Source organism: Otolemur garnettii, unplaced genomic scaffold (assembly GCF_000181295.1).
Source record: "Otolemur garnettii isolate 467f Iridium unplaced genomic scaffold, OtoGar3 scaffold00023, whole genome shotgun sequence".
In the NCBI taxonomy this organism is placed as follows: domain Eukaryota; kingdom Metazoa; phylum Chordata; class Mammalia; order Primates; family Galagidae; genus Otolemur; species Otolemur garnettii.
This window is the reverse complement of record NW_003852418.1, coordinates 14,987,633-15,003,871: the sequence shown is the minus strand read 5'-3', so window position 1 is coordinate 15,003,871 and position 16,239 is coordinate 14,987,633.

Below are 16,239 nucleotides of genomic sequence, written 5' to 3'. Positions count from 1 at the left end.
GCTGTGAGCTGTGATGCCACGGCACTCTACCCAGGGGGACAGCTTGAGACTCTGTCTCAAAAAAAAAAAAAAAGTTTTAAATTGAAAATAATTACACTTTCCAAGACAAAAGTGTGTGTGTATGTGTATTATATGTATATATGGAGAGAGAGAGAGAGAAGAATCACGTAGTGGTACAGTTTTGCAAATCTCTTTAATGTCTGGCTAGCTGGAAGGTTAGAGCCTCATCTCTATGTTTATGTTCAGTCTCTTGAGGTATGTTGTTCAGCTGTACATTAAAAAAAAAAAAAAAAATCTAGCCTCCTACGATATGTAGTGGGAAAATCCCAGGGATCTCCTGAAAAAGTCTCAGGGACTCCAGGCCACTGTTGAGAACTGCTGTACACGAACCTTCTGTTTTCTCAAATCCCCAGTTTCGTTGTTGCATAAACAGGAGTAATGGGGCTTTATGCACCTGTGCTGTTCCTGGTAACCCACGGAGCCCACATGGAGTTGCCTAATCTCTCACCCAGTTCCTGGCTCTGGACTCCGCACATTGGCATTCCATGCTCCCTGCGTCTCGCTCATGTGTGCTTCTGACATATTTGTTTAATGAGGGAGTTTCTTTAGGGTTAAATCTTTGCACAGGGTCTGGCACATAGATGCTCCATCAATGAGACTCATTCATTCCAGAGCTACATTTCAAAGCACCGCAGAAACAGAGAGTAGCGGGGGAGATGGCTGTAAAAAGGCAACATCATTACAAATGGTACCAAATGCACAAAGGAAACAGATGAGGTGCTGAGGTGGCATAGACGGATCCGCCAGTAAGCTAACAGACAAGGGGAAGGAGCCAGTGTGGGGAGAGAAGCGGATGGGAGACTTCAGCTACCAGGGATATGGGAAGAAAGAACTTGTCCAGACACATAGAAAAAGGCAGAGCAGCGTGCATGAGGCTGAGGTGCAGCGCCGGGGTTAGAACATAGTGGGGGCAGAGAGAGAAAGTTCTAACTGTTTCAAACTTTCAGTAAGAAGTGGCTGGGCTGAAAGGTGAGGCTCAAGGGAGCTTGAGTTCTGGGGGAGTGTAATTAGACTGTGGGAAGTGAACATGTGGCAGGGGGTGTGGGGGTGTCAGAGAGAGAAGCATGTCAATTCTCAGAGTCATAGATCTTAAGACTTGGAAGGGACCTCAATCTTCATCCAGGCTACCCTTTGCCTTACCCTGACAATATAATAATAATAATAATGGCAACATATAAACTGAGCATGTGCTCTGTGCATGCACTTTGCTAAGTGTTTTCATTTTCACCACATCACACAATATTTTTATTGACCACTTTACAGGTGAGGAAATGGAATTGTAGCAGGTCAAAGTTACCTGACCAAGGTTAGAGCACTCAGGAAGCCGCAGAGCCTGGATTTGAACTCTGGCCAACCTGGCTGCAGAGGCCACACCTCAAAGCTTGGGGGTTACAGATCCGTACCCACCACAGAGAGGGGTTTACACATGCACAGTCAGACGCAGCATCCTGGACCGGGCAGTTCACAGTGGAGAGAAGAATGAATTCTGATCTCCCCATCCGCTGCATGAGTAAAGTGCCCAAGACCCATTAGGGGGCGCTAGAGCCAGGACACCTACAAATTATACCTCCACCACTTCCTAGGTTTGATGTTGGACAAAACCATTATTTTGATCACAAAAATAATAACATCTCCCTAATAGAAGAATTGCAAAAAAGGGAAGTGATAATGCACATAAATGAACTGCATGGTAAGTTCCGAGGAGGTGTGACCTGTAATTACTTTCTCAGTTCAGCCCGGTTGCCTCTGAAATTTCTCTGCCAAAGATGTGATCTTTCAAAACTTCTCCCAAAGAACTGCCCCAGCTCAGTATTACCACTACCCACCACCATAACAATGCGCATCCGTCTCTGTGGGTGCTGCCTTTTGAGCCCATAGCATCCATTTCAGACATGTAGAAATTAGAAGGTGTCATGGGAGAGAGAAATGCCAATGGTTAGAACCACCATAGCCTGGATTATTTTTTATAGCAGACTTTAAGGCAAAGGCTTAGCTACTCCTTCATCAAGAGTGAGAAAAGGGGAATGAGGCAGGTCAGAGAAGGCAGGAGAGCTGACCTCAGCTCCATCTCTGGGGACTGTCCTGTAACAGGCTGCATTAACCACGACACACGAGAGTCCAGTTGAGGGAAGCTGGGGGAAGATATTACCTGCCAGGTCCCTTCTCCCATTCACAGCCTAGCCCTCCCCCCATGCTTCCATGGTGTTGGCTGACATAGAGGCCCATAAAAGCAGCTCAGAAATTCAGATTGTGGTATATCCAAAGGTGATTGGAATAGATTCTTTTAGGTATTTAAAATTGGGTTGGTCCCAATACTAATGCATGTGCCACTGATAAGCACTGAGAAGGATGCTTAGCAGGAGCCTCAGCCAGAGCCCACTTAGCAGGATGTCTCCTCAGTGTCCAAGTCCCTTGTTACCTAGTCCTTGAATCAAGAAATTGCACAGGAAACACTTGTCTCCAGGAATAGAAGGGCTGCCTGAGGGTGCCAGGGGGCGGGAGGGTGGGCTCCATCTCTCCTGACAGGTACTATGGAGGAAAGGGGGTGGCTAGGCTAGATCAATAGCTCAAAGAAGCCAGTGGCTCTCCACGGGAGCCCCTGTGAGTCTTTGGCCGTCCCTTCCTCCTCACAAAATGATGGCTGGTGCTCTTCCCCGCACTAGGTCTTCACACACAGGCTTCATGGAAACGGAGGGAGAAAAGGGGCTGGCAGAGTCTCAGGGTGCAGGGCAGCGTCATTGAATCAAGACAGGGAACAATGGGCTGACTGCCTGAAGCCTCAGCACTGACTTGGCTCCCTCTGAAGCCCCTGCTTCCCCTAACACCTTCTCCTTCCCACTCTGTCTTTCACCCCATTCCTGTCTCCCTCTCCCCAGCCTGGGTAGCCTTTGAGCTAATCTCCTAGCAGGAAAACCCGTTCTGCAAGTACCCAGGGCTCGGGGACTTCTTCTCTGCTTAGCATCTTTGCATTTCCTGATATGGAACATTTCCAACCTTTGTTTCTGGTTCTTTATTCAACTGGGGAGTGTCCCTCTCTTTTTAGGCCAGAAGCAAAGGAGAAATCCGGGCTACAAGTGGGAACAATTGGAGGCTGCAGGTCAGGGAAGAAAATCAATAACGAAGTTCCCTTTTACTAGGTTGAAAACTGGTCTCCCAGTGACTGGATCCAAGGTCTGTTTCATCTGGCCCAGGCGATATTTTCTCTAGTTGAACCAACATTTGAAAATAGGGTGATTTCACTCCACAACATCATATTTATAGTTTTGCTTGAGTTTATAAAATCAGGGACCTGGTGACTCTGGGGCTGCATTCCTGCAGGATGGCAGCTTCTGGTGCTGACTCAGCCTGGCCCCACTGAGCCCCCACAGACCACACACAGGCCCACGTGGAGCTTCTACACCACCGTGAGCTTCCCTGCCTCCAGGTAGAACAAGGTTGTGTGTGTGTGTGTGTCTGTGTGTGGTGCGTCTTTTACTTGACATTTGTGAGATGCTATTCCAAGTAGAAAAATGTCTCAGGCCAGGTGCTTGGCCTCATGGAGCTTGCAGGTGACAAATCATGGCACCCAGAGCTGCAGCCTTGGAGAGAGACTAGGGGAGATAGAGCTCCTGTCTGGCTGGAGTAATCAGCGATGACTGAAGTTGGTGGCAGGTTGACTGGACCAAGAAGGACAAGTGCCTGACACTGTGGATATAACACTGACACAAACAGATCAAATTCCCTGCCTTGGTTCAGCTTATGCTCTAATGATAGGAGACAGATCGTAACCAAAACACCCAAGTAAATTATCCAATATGATGCAAGTGTTATCAGTATCAATGATATTAATCATTCCGGCAAGAACACATGAAATAATAGTAAAAGACGATGCAGCTACCAACTTGAAATGTGAAAATGAAGAAATAGTAACTACATTGACTAGAAAACTGAGAAGTGAAAAGCAGTTTGAATTGACCTTAAACTACAAAATTGTCCAGACATGACCCAGCTTCATTTAGATTCTGTCACAAAGTGCTAATGAGCTCATCAATCAGATCATTTCCTAGCAGCACATGGGTGCTTTCCAAAGTCTGTGACATCTGCTCCACGCTCCTGGTCCTAAGACTTACAGGAGAAATCCACTGTCATGCAGCCATTTGGTCCAGCGCCTGCAGGGGGCGCCCAAGGACTGTGGCAGTGTTTCCCGGGTCCCAATCCCACTGTGATGTGCTATTCAGACACCTTCACAATAGTTTGCACTTTTTTTGAAACTTACTGTGCTGTGTCGTGTAATGTAGTATCAGATTGTACTTAGCTCAACAATTTTGCAAATGGCTTTGCCATGACTCTGCTTGAAATTCTTTACTGTCTCCCACTGCACTTAAATTCCTTGCCAGGAGTCAGCCCCCACCCCTCTCATCTTGTTTCCTGCCGTGTTGGACCCCAGGCCTCCATTCCGTCAGTGCTCCAGGTTCTGCCTTTGCCCTGGCTTTATCCGCAGTCCATGACCTCCCTTCTCCTGCTGGTCGCCTGGCTAAACTCTCTACTCAAGACACAGCCTCTGTGTGACTCCACCACAGGAGCTGCTGGGGTCTAAATGTGTCCTCCAGAATTCATGCGTCGAAACCTAATGGCCAATGTGATTGTGTTAAGAGATGCGGCCTTTAGGAGTGATTAAGTCTGAGGGTAGAGCCTTCATGGATGGGATTAGGGCCATACTAAAAGGGCTAGAGCAGCGGTTCTCAACCTGTGGGTCGCAATCCCTTTGGGGGTTGAACGACCCTTTCACAGGGGTTGCCTAAGACCATCCTGCATATCATATATTTACATTATGACTCATAACAGTAGCAAAATGACAGTTATGAAGTAGCAACGAAAATAATTTTATAGCTGGGGGTCACCACAACATGAGGAACTGTATTAAAGGGTCGTGGCATTAGGAAGGTTGAGAACCCTGGGCTAGAGGGGATGGAAGTGGGTTCATTCTCTTCCACTCTCCCATCGTGTGTGGACACAGTGTTCTCCGTGCCCTGGAGGATGAAGCAACAGGTGCCATCCTGGAAAAAGAGACCAGACCCCTCACCAGACACCAAACCTGCTGGTGCCTTGATCTTGGACTTCCCAGAACTGTCAAAAATAAATCTGGGTGGTTTATAAATCACCCAGACTCAGGATTTTTGTTATACACATAGCAGTGCAAAGATAGAAGCTTTCCTTAAACATATCTACCACCCAGAAAAAAGGATTCCCCATTCCCTATAAAGTGCAACTGTACAGCCCTCTCCAGCAATTCACTTTTGTTTTTTTTGTTTTTTTTTTCACCATGATCAAGTTGGTTTTGTTCCAGGGTTATAGGGTTGGTTCAACATATGCAAATCTATAAATTTAATACATCACATCAATAAAAGAAAAAACAAAGACCATATGATTCTTTCAATTGACGCAGAAAAAAGCCTTTGATAATATCCAACATCCTTTCATGATCAGAATTCTTTTTCTTAAATTAAATCAGCAATTCACTTTTGAGCTTTGTCTCCTTATTAGACTAAGACCCCAAAGGAAAAAAGAGACCCTGCCTGTTTTCTTCATTTCTGTGGTCGTGAATCCAACAGGGAAGCAAGTGAGCGCTCAACGGATATTTACTAGTGAATAAATGAACGCGTGGATCAATGAGTGTGCATTTAGGGAGAACTACAGTAATATAGAATATAATGCAATAGGAGCATAAGACTGCGTTCCAATACACGCGGGTCCATAAAGTGTTCCCTTCATTTTGTTTCACTCCGCTCCTTGCACAGGTGGAGCTCGTGTGGACTTCCTGCCGGAGCAATCTTCCTTTCTCCACCAGATGTCACTGTGACTCTAGAATCTGGCAAACTCTGCAGCTTCTCGGGAACCCTCTGCGCTCTGCAAAGAACCATGACACAAAATCAAGGAAACCAATCGGGCCAAACTATAATCACCTTATGCTAGTTTGAATTTTTGTTTCTAATTCTTACCTGGCAAACAAGGACACCGTTTTTTAAAGTTCTCCAGGGAATACAGTGTTTCTAGGCCTTTATTAAAACAACCTGTTTATTTCAAGAGTCCATGCTTGGAAGGAGTCAGCGCTTATCCGAAGTAGAAGTTACAGAATTAAAACATGTATTTCCTAGTGTGATCCATTCAGTAAAAATTTACTCAGCACCTAGTCCGCACATAGCATCGAGCTGGCACGCACTGAGGCTTTTGCCTGGGGTATGCATCCTAGGTATTTGTGGCCACCAAATGTCCTTTAAATAATGTTTTCTGTATTTGCAGAAATTGACAGGTCGTGAGTTTTACCTCTCCATTCTAGAAGTCAGAACTCAACTTCTTAGCATCTTTTAAACTAGGATGCAGGCCTAGGTCAAGCCAACCAAATGCACCTGCGCAAGGCTTTGTTTTCTAAGAGTACAGTGGTAGGGGCGCGGGGTGGGGGTGGGGTTGGCAAGAGCCATGGGGAATCCCATCCTGGGGACAAAGGCAGGCCAGCAGCGGGACCCGGAAGTCTCTGAAGCAGTAGCAAAAGGCCCAACTGAAAAGTTCCTGGCCCGTGACTCAGGCCCACAGGTGCTGACATTATAGCAGCCAGCAAAGCTAACAAGGCGATTTGCATATCATCCTGAGATGCTGCCCTCACTGCCGACTCCCCACCCTCAAAAGTAGCCTGTGCACGTTCCAATTCCCTTATCCAAATTCTGCTCTGACTCTAGCTAGAGGGTATATACTTTTTGCCACAAAGAACCCTGAAGAGATTGATTGGTTGGTTGATTGATTGACTGATTGATTGAATGACTTGAGAACAATTATTTCTTTGCCATTATAAATCCAGCCAAGACAATCAGGGAAGAATGGAGAGAAAAAATGCAGCAATATTCTTTAGATTTTTGTGAGACGCTTCTGAATCCAGACAGGTAAAACTCTGTCCACAGGAAAATGGAAATCATCCTTACTCTGTTTCCATGGCACAAATTACAACTACAGGGGTTGTGCTGATTTTGAACGCTTTTTATTTTAGATATCAATCACCTTCTAAAATAACTCTTGGGGCATGTTTGCGTAAACGTGACACAGCCCTTACTGGGGAGCCACAGGCTGAGGTTGCATCAAAGCCACAACAAAGCCATCAACAACCCCCCAAACCAATAGGACCGGCCCCCACGCCACTGCAAAATTATTATCAGCTAGTAGGGATTAACTGGGGGTTGGGGGGGGCAGTAGAAAGTGAGAAGCCATTCTGATATCTCAGCCACTGTCTTGGTGCTTATAAAAACCTCAAAAGGTGTCAGGACTAATCCCTTCAAAGAAACTTGGGTCTTTCTTTATCTTGGCAATAAAGGAAGGATAAGATTAAAGGCAGCACAGGATCCACTGGCAATCGTGAAAGTGTCTTTGGTCTTTATCTGAGCAAAATACTTTGCAAGCATTGAGGCCATAAAGAGGGTTACACAGAAGTAGCCCCTCCCCCACGCAATATGGGTCCACTGCCGCTCAGAACAGAGATTCATGCTTAGAAAGGTTTAGAGAGAAGAGTACAAGGAATCTTTCTAAAAGTAGAATGCAAACATCTTAACACAGTAACTAAGAAAATGACATGAAGGCTATGTTAACCCGTTTGATGAAAACATTTCAAATTGTATGTGAAAACACCACACCGCACCCCAGAATTGCATTAATGGACAAAGCTATCATTTAATAATAATAAAAAAGAAAGGTTTAGAGAGCTGTTCAATAAAATGAATATAATATTTTATTATTTTAAGAATAATTCTATTCGTGGCCATCTATTCTGTGAAAATAGACCAAAATCCAGAAAGGGTAAACTTATATGATATGCTTATTAAAGCAGTGTTTATCAAAAGTAAGACGTTCGAAATGTCTGAAGTTTCACCAAAGAGACCAGGTTAAGTGGCCCGTAAGATCCCCACGGGAATTTGCATTTATCACAATGCCAATTTTGAAAGTAATGACGTGGGAAAACATGTTAAAAAAAGGGAGACTACAAAATTAGAATTTCAGTTTCTTAAGATGGATAGATACTGATAGTCACGCTTGAAAAAACGTAGGAAGAAAATACATTAAAATGTTCATCTATAACAATGACTTCATATCTCGGGGTCAGGAATTAAAGGTGACTTTTTCTTCTATTTTTACAATTTTCTGCATTTTCTGAATTGTTGAAAGTGAACATGGATTTTTTGATTCCGACAGAAATAAATATTAATTTAACTGATATTGTACTGCCACAGATACGACCCTAGGGAACGAAAGCCAGCTATACAATTAGCACATTGTGATTTTAACTGAAATTTAAAATCTACCCGTACATGAAATACACAGAAAGTAATATACAAAACTCGTTTGAGTCATCGTTAAGGGATACCATGACGTCCAATTATTCTTTTCTTATTTGTACTTTCTCAAATTTCCTTCAATGAATGATTTCTATATCTGGAAAACTCATTTTTCAGAAGACTGTTTTTAAATGAAAAAGAAGGCCAGCTAATTCTCACATTTCACCAATCACAAAGTCTAATCATCAAAAACAAAAGAAAATGAAATCAAAACAGTTTTCCACATTATTATCTTATGTTTCTAGGGAAGAACAAAAAGCTCCCTAAAATATAGTGAACTACAATTTTTTTAATTCCTCCAAATTTTTAATGTGATGAGTATGAATCTCATAAAACATGATTGTTATAAGAAATTGCATTTATTCACTTAATCTATAAATATGTTTGTTATAGGAAATTATTAAGCTTAACTAAATATACGTAATTTTTGATAATTTACTTAATACTGCATGGGTAGATATAGATATGAGATTTATGTTGTCTAATGGGAAAGAAAGCTTCAGACTCATTTCTTTGTATTTTCTTTTTCTTGAAACAGAGTCTCACTATGTCGCCCTCGGCTGAGTGCTGTGGTGTCACAGCTCACAGCAACCTCAAACTCTTAGGCTTAAGTGATTCTCTTGCCTCAGCCTCCCAAGTAGCTGGGACTACAGGCACCTGCCACATCGCCCAGCTATTATTTCTTGCAGTTGCCACTGCTGTTTTAGCTGGCCGGGGCTGTGTTTGAACCCGCCACCCTCGGTATGTGGGGCCGGCACCCTACCCACTGAGCCACAGGTGCCACCCTATATTTTTTTCCTTTACATTTCTTACAATAAAGGGAGACTGCAGCAGACACAGACACACAGCAAAGCCTTATTCTTCCATTAAACCAAGTTAAGGGTAAGTTGCTATTATGTCTGTACGTGTAAATGAAGGCAGATTGACTCAAGTGTTTTCTTAAATTAAATAGAAAGAGCAGAGAGAGTGACAGCTGGTAAGCTTGAAATGGATGTATGTAGAATAATTCCTGTCATGGTGAGGATTGAAAGATGCAGTTGAGAACTGTGACACTAACATCAGGTGAGGAACTCAGCCTAAGGAAATAGCAGAATCATGTGAGTGAAATCAAATTGCATCCCATACCTCCAAATCGCTCCTAAGCACAGAGAGAACATTTATCCACCCCTCTTTGTTTGGACAATCTTGCCCCCTGGGTGTTAATTCCTTTGCACTTCCACGTTTGGTCTTGTACCAGAATGGCCGCAGGAGCTGCCTGTAGCCAACAGACAAGCCCTGAGAGCTGGGGAGCAGCCAAGGCAGGTGCATCTGAGCCCCGAGAGCTGGAGAGCAGCCGAGGTAGGTGACACTGGGCACAACTGTTCGTTAGCTCAATGCCCGTCCAAACAGATAGGTCAGGAGAACGTAAGACAGGGCACAAACAAGGTCCAACCTCATTAGAATTAGTTATCAGCACAACAAATTTGTCCTCTAAGACTCTGCACATTTTGTATAAGGTATGACACACACAGGGGTGAATCTGGTGAAGCCCAGCCAGGACTTAAATACTGCTGTCTCCTACACACCAGTACGTAAGACCAAATAATCCCCTTTGGGGAATTTCCACAAGTCTTAGAAAATTGTTCTTTTGCAGACTTAGGTGAGACCAGTCGCATGTGGGTAGACAAGTGCTTTCCCTTGAAGTACATAGATGTCCCCCACTGTCATTCATTTCTGAAAAAGGTCGATCTCAGCAAAGGGAGCTAGAGAGATGAGACTCAGAATCAGGTGAGGGGAAAACATTGTTTTCACCTTGAGCCAAAGTTCAAGGCTAGGACAGAGAAATAATCCTGGCCTTATTCACCCACTTCTTCACCCATCACGTATGGGTGAATGTCCTCAGGACCAGTCGCAAAATTTGAGAGGCTCAGTGCAAAAGGAAAATTCAGGGCCCTGGTTTAAACATCATTAAGAATTCCAAGGGAGGGGGAAGGTGGGTGGAGGGAGGGTGATTTGTGGGATCAAGCCTGTGGTTCATCCTATAAGGGTACATGCGAATCTCTCTAAATGTAGAATATAAATGTCTTAACACAATAACTAAGAAAAAGGAGCAAAGGCTATGTTAACCAGTTGGATGAAAGTATTTCAAATTGTACACAGAATCAGTACACTGTACCCCATGATAGTATTAATGTACACTGCTATGATTTAATAAAAAAAAAAAAGAAAGAAAGAAAGAAATCTATTCCCACTCTTTACCCTGAAGGCCATGTATTCTGTAAGACATATCTCCCCAATAAACATCTTCCACTGCACAAAGAATGAACAAACGGGTTACCATATTACAATATTATGGGACCAATTACATTAAAAAAAAAAAAAAATTCCAAGGGGGCGGCCCCAGAACAGTGAGGCAACTGCGGGGATCCTCTGAGCACAGGACTCTGTTCAAATGTTCGAGCCACCTGCCTACAAGCAGTCAGTCCTGACTGTCATCTACGTGTCACTCGTCACGCTCAGTTCTAGGCACATGCTGGAAAGTAAAACAGCTCCGGCACCTGTTCCCTTAGAGCTTAGGGAAGTGTCTGCCGAGATCCGCGCTGTTCTCTCCATCTGTCTCTTCTCCCAGTTAGCTTTAAGTTAAAATTGACTTTTTCTTCTATTTTTACAATTTTCTATATTTTCTGAATTGTTGAAAGTGAACATGGATTTGTTTTATTCACGTAGAAATAAATATTCATTTAACTGACATCTAGTAACACAAGATATGACCACAAGTAATAAAAGGAAGCTATATGATTTGTGCATCGTGGTTCTAACTAAAAATTTGCAGTGTGCGCTCACTGCAGTGAGTTTGATTCATGTATTAAATAATTTGTCATGCAAGCTGTTCCTCCAGCCTCTGGAACTCAACTGAAGGATCAGTGACATAACCCAATGCCAGGGTGGCAGGCCGGCTATGCTGAGGAGGGTTGCGTGTGGTGGCAGGAAGCAGGCGAGCCTCTGAGGGGCAGCTTCCTAAAGGATTGTCAGTTAGAACTTACACTATCAGCATTAACCCGGATGTCAGAGAAAGAGGCCAAAAAGTTAAATTCCACCACCCACTTGAGAAAGAAAAATGCCTAAGCAATTTGAGCCTTAAGAATTAGAAGCACGATTGTTCAAATGTCACACTAGTATTTAAGTGGGTATCCCTCCGTGAGGGTCCACTTTGTATAAACCAGACTACTGCTGTTTGAGGTTAACTAGCTTCAACATGGGATGTTTACGCAACCCTCCCTCCCTGAGTTTTCACCTGGTACGTCCAGAGTTTTCCGGGGTGCCAGACTGGGTATTTTGGAGGAAGTTTTCTGTTGCGTTGAGTTCAGCCTTTGTCATGTGCCTGTCACAGCCCCTGGTGGCACAGTCTCCCCTCGCCAATGACTGTCGCTCCCACTACGCTCTGCTTTCAGAATGCACACTGCACTTTCTTGTACGTTTTAGCCCATAACTGCCAATCATTTTCTGTAAGACATCAGAGATGAGGCTTGACTGATGGGAGAATTAAAGGGAGGTTCCAGAGAATAATTTACAGGTATTGAACAGGCTGAGGTCTGACCTCCAGCCACAGAAGAGGCCTGCTGCCTGATATTCTGTGGTCTTCACATTAGCAATAAGAAACTCTACCTCCAGCCCCAGAGGGTCCTGCAGCGATCTATTGCCCAGCTGACCTCCCAAGCCCCTCAAGTCTTCATGTGTTAGCTGAAAATTGGCCTATTCCTAAAATGATTAACAGTAAGAACTTCTGCCTCCTTTAGGGAAAACTCCATCTTTACCAGCAGGGTTAGGCCTTGGATCTGAGATCATAGGCCCATCACACTCTAATCCATATCAACCATTTCCCCAAACCATGGCTATCCAATTTCAATAAATGTCCTATGGAAGCTTGAATTCCAGGTTCCTTGAAATCTCTCCTTTCAAGGGCTCAAATATCGTGAAGTTCGGTGTTTCATTTGGGTATCTTTGCTGACAAAACAATTAAAATAAACGAGCCATCTTAAACAAGGAATGTCATCTATTAAGCAATATATGGTGTACCTCACGTATGGATAGCAACCAAGAAACCACATATATACACATTTTTTTTTTTGAGGCAGCATCTCACTCTGTTGTCCTAGGCTGGAGTGCTGCAGCATCATAGCTCACAGCAACCAGACAGCATCTCACTCTGTTTCCCAGGCTAGAGTGCTACAGCATCATAGCTCACAGCAACATCAAACTCTTGAGTTCAAGTGATCCCCCTGCCTCAGCCCCCGGAGTAGCTGAGACTAAAGGTACCCGACAAAACACCAGCTAGTTTTTCTATTTTTAGTGGAGACAGAGTCTCACTCACTCAGGCTGGTCTGGAACTTCTAAGCTCAAGAAATCCACCTGCCTCAGCCTCCCAAAGTGCCTGGATTACAGGCATGAGCCACCGTGCCCAGCCCAGGACTCTATTTTGAGGAAATCAGAAAGACTCTTCTGTGTCAAGTGCTTAAAAACATATCTGCAAATTCTTTGACACTCATCTCATCCAAAGCCTGGTTCCCTTTCCTTTGAATATCGACTTGCCCAGGGACTCCACTCTAACCAAAAGAACTCCCAAGGCTAGGCTAGGCAAGGCAGTTTGACCTTGTTCTCTCTGGAGGCACACACCCTTGATACCCACCGCCCATGCTGCAGGGAAGCCCAGCCACCCAGCAGGGCCATACCTCAGTGTATTAGCCCATGGCCTGCCATGAGATCCCAGCTCTCGGTCAGTATCAACTGCCAAATGTGAATGCAGAAGCCTTAAAACAGCTCCAGCCCCAGACACCAGCACCCTGCAAGTTCACCAATAACCTCTGTGAGGACCATTCCGAGATGTCCTGGAATGATGAAGTATAGCAATAAGAGATTGCTATTTCATACCACAAAGTTTGGAGTGTGACATACAACCAGAACACCCAGGTAGTGGTCAGAACCCCAGTAGAGAGAACAGGAGCTGAAGAGGCAAGCACAGGGCCCAAGGTCACTTCATCTGATGCTCTTGATTCTTCAGGCGGCATCCTCCAGCGGTTTTACCCGCTGTTCTGTAGTGGGGGTTTCTGTTTGAGGATCCTTCCCACATGCCCAGCTTGACCATCCAGCCACACTTTTGCAAGTCTTTGTCAAAGGCAATACTCTCTTCTCTATCCTTATTGATTAGGATAGCTAGGGCCAGTTTCTGTTACTGACAACCAAACGAGTCTAAATTGCTACTGGATCTGCAAGTTAGGTCTTGACGAGGCTTTTGGAAAAAGCTGCATGTAAGAACAGGTAGGACATGTATTTCTCCTGTCTGGTCTCTGCTCAGTAACCTCAATTCTCATTACCTCTGCAAACCTCCTTCCCTGACTGCTTTAGTTATGTGGGAAGTGAGAGATGGCCTTCCCCTAGCTTCTGATGCACTAGCTACCTCTTAACCCCCAAATCAGTGCTTAGGAGTCTGAGAGGGCCAGCCTGGGTCAGGTGCATCTAAGGCCAGAACCCGGCATCATCTGTGCCGAGGCCAGCGTGGTTGCAGAGGACCCCAGCCTGTGACCTGAGTCAGAGAAGCCACTTCCAGACAACGGGGGTGCAGGCGTGTAGCCCTTCACGGGTTGGGGAAACAGTGCCCAGGAATTCCGCTTCAGCCTTTGTTACCCACAGGGTGATTTTTCTCCTGTGATCTTCCTGTTCTCCAAACTGTACCCCAAGTAACTTCTCAGCCTTTGTACCTCCACCTGCGATTTTTCTCACGCTCCTGGTGACCTTTTAAACTTATCTTACTCTATGCATATTGAGTCCCCTCCTGCCCCGGTAGAGCTCCCGTAAGTGATTTCTTAATCTTGAAACATCTCTGCTGCCTTTCACATCTGGTCTTTAACACTCACTTGCTTGTATTTCCCCATGAGCATCCGGGAGCCGTGATTCCAGAAGCTTTGCGTTGGGTTCTGTGATCATTACCTTGTATTCCTGGGCCCCTCTGTGAGCTGGGCACATGCCAGTGAGACCACAGTCTCGCAAGTGTCATAAAGGACAATATCTTGGAAGTTAAGGTAGTCATTTCAGAGGCTGTAATTGGCCCCAATTAAAAGGTTCCGGTTAGTTTTACCTGATCCAAGAAAAAGAATTGATCTATTTATACCTGAGTCTCTTGGGTCAGGCCCACGAAGGAAGCCGAGGGACGTGGAAGGGTACTCAAGTTGGGAGAAAAGAGAATTTCACAATAATGATACAAGTAGTTCTCAAACACGCCACACTTGTTTACATACACGGGGAAGCAGTATTCTCCGAGAGTTGTCATCTTCTTACTTTGCTAAGAAAGGATATGAAACCAAAGAATGCTAAATCTAAAATTAGTAACATGAAAGCAAAATCTTTACCATAAAAATGAGAGCAGGAATAGAATTAAAAATAACAATCCTTACCCATAAAGTCGTGTTCATACACTTGTTCCAACTTTCAAAATCCCAGGACGCTGGGCCAGGCACAGTGGCTTACGACTGTAATCCTAAAACTATGGGAGGGTGAAGCAGGTGAATTGACTGAGCTCAGGAGTTTGAGACCCCATCTCTATCCAAAATAGAAAAACCAGCCAGGCGCCTTTAGTACCAGTGACGAGGGAGGCTGAGGCAGGAGGATCACTTGAGCCCAGGAGTTTGAGGTTGCTATGAGCTGTGCCGAGGCCACTGACCTCTAGCCTGGGCAACAGAGCTTGACTCTGTCTCAAAAATAAATAAATAAAAAGGAAAATCCCAGGACACCAAAGCAGTAGACCACCCTGCAACCCTTTTCCATCTGACTTGCAGTTTGGATTCCCTCCAGGACACCAGCTCCCTTTCTAGAGTAAGGAGTGTCAAATGGAGCCACAGGTGTCACCACTGCACAATATATGCATGTAATAAAATGCAGCTGAACCCCCTAAATCTATCCAAGTAAAATAAAATGGGACAAATTATTTCCACTGCAACCCGGGTTTCCCACAGAAGGGAGATCACATCCTCACATCTGAATGTGATACCCCCCTCCCAGTCACACAGTTCTACATGGAAGCAAAACAGAGCCTCCTACTCCCTGCTTGCCACGTGCCAGGATCCACACAACTACCTGACAAGATTGGTGACAGTATTCTCCTCTCCGACTAGAAGAGATAATGCCACCACCTGCCCCAAGTCACAGAGGCTGATGAATTCTGCAGCTGGGATTTGAAACCAAGTTCATCCGATGTCTAACTCCACTTCCCAAACTGTTACTTTTTCCCCTTGAAGATTTAAGCCAGGATTTGGACAACCAGGTGGCACACACACGCTTTCATTTTAGGGAGAATTTATTCTATAAAATTACCAGTTTTATTCTCAACATCAGACTTGAGACTCCAGAAAACGTGAATAGCCCCTTGGCCTGAGTCATGGGAGTAGTCTTGTTACATAGCAAAGTACCTGAGTCACTTGGATTCATGGGAAAAAAACACATGAGGAATTTTATTTGTGATTTAATGGTTTTGAAATCAAGTGACAAGCTTAGGCATGAGAATAGTATACTTATGTATGTTGGCAAGATGAACTGATGGTGAGTGTTATATAAGTAAAAGTGATGGGTTGACACCGCCCGGGGACATTTTTGGAGGGGAAACTCTGTGGACACGTTTGTCACAAGTCTTCAGATCAGGGAGGGGAAGACTTCTTGTTCTGCTCTGTAAAATGTCTATTTATCTCAAGGATAAAAAATAACTTCCCTCCATTTCTCTGTCTTCAGATACCTCTCACAGTCTGCGTCTTATTTCTCTATATTCACATGAGCACTTGGCCTGAGGGGGCTGAAAATA